Here is a 1,141-nt window from a genome sequence, read left to right as displayed (position 1 = left end):
CCAGCAATAAAAAGAGCCAAGAGCATGAATAAATCTGTGTGCTGGTCTCACATCAAGAAAATAAAGCACAGCCTTTCTCAAATGATTCTGCATCAACTGAAAACAGAAACGTGAGGATTCCCACTACTGCTTCAGTTTGATGCCTTACTATGCTTGCCCTACTCGAATGCAGATGGTCTCATCTAATCAGCAGTCACACCTGAACTGGGACCTGCTATAAAGCTGCAGAGGGAAAAAGAGAATCTGGGTAAACTCTAACAAGTCAGAGACTTCTGTGGTTCCAAACCACTCCTTCTCTGCCCCACTGATTTGTTTTCTCTGCAGTCACCCAGGTTTTTGCTTCTGGTGCTGAAACAACGAGCATCTCCGAGAGGGCAACAGGTCCTCTCTTCAAGAATTCAAAGGCAGCAAGATACTATCTCAACTCTTCCTCATCTGCCATGATTGTGTGCCCTAGTCATGAGTGAAGCTCCTGTTTTCCAGGACTCCGAAGTAGAAGATATAAACAATCACCTATTCCTCCACCTCCTGCTCCCTGCTTCCACCCTCACAACTTTAACAAGTGGGTTGATTGCCCCATAGCTCAAACTTCCAACTGCTATCTTCATTATATCCCTGATTTCCAAAAGCATACCCTCACACCTTACTCCTGCCCACCCTCACCTCCTGACACATTACTGATGTTCTCTTTTTCCTTAGGGACAGGGGTGGCCAGTTCTCAGCCCCAGGTTTGGTGGAAGCCTCAACGAGGATCCAGCTCTACAATCCAAGCTGCCTGTGTCGCCACCAAACTGGCAGGTTTCCCATCTCCTTACAATGCATTGCAAGGCCTTGATAGTTCAGGGGGGAAATATCACAGAAGCAGCAAGAGCAACTGCTTTTCCTCACTTTCTCTGTGATTAAGTGTAGATGCCAAATCTTGGACAAACAAATGAGTTCCTTGGATCAGGAGAAATGGAGAGCCACTCAAGCTGGCTGAATTACAGATGCTGTCAATGGAGCATCGAAAAAGTTCATCTGGGGATATATACAAGAAGTGTTTGGACTTTGCAGTCACTGAATGTCCTCTGGTCTCCCCATAGAGGTCAAGATGAGAGCAACAAATAAATGTCACTCCAGCAAATGAGCATATTTATTTTTT

General features: G+C 45.5%; 1 long non-coding RNA gene across 1 annotated transcript; it reads left to right on the top strand.

Annotated features, from left to right (window-relative positions):
• Nucleotides 1-258: 258 nt before the first annotated feature.
• Nucleotides 259-933, top strand: LOC135190191 (uncharacterized). The gene is made up of 2 exons (XR_010308447.1): nt 259-562; nt 700-933. It is a non-coding gene; the product is annotated as an uncharacterized LOC135190191 (long non-coding RNA).
• The last annotated feature ends 208 nt before the right edge of the window (nt 934-1,141 follow it).

The sequence above is a fragment of the Pogoniulus pusillus genome, chromosome 35, assembly GCF_015220805.1.
Source record: "Pogoniulus pusillus isolate bPogPus1 chromosome 35, bPogPus1.pri, whole genome shotgun sequence".
Classification (NCBI taxonomy): Eukaryota; Metazoa; Chordata; class Aves; order Piciformes; family Lybiidae; genus Pogoniulus; species Pogoniulus pusillus.
Note: the sequence above shows the minus strand (reverse complement) of the source record. Positions and strands in the feature narration are given on the sequence as shown.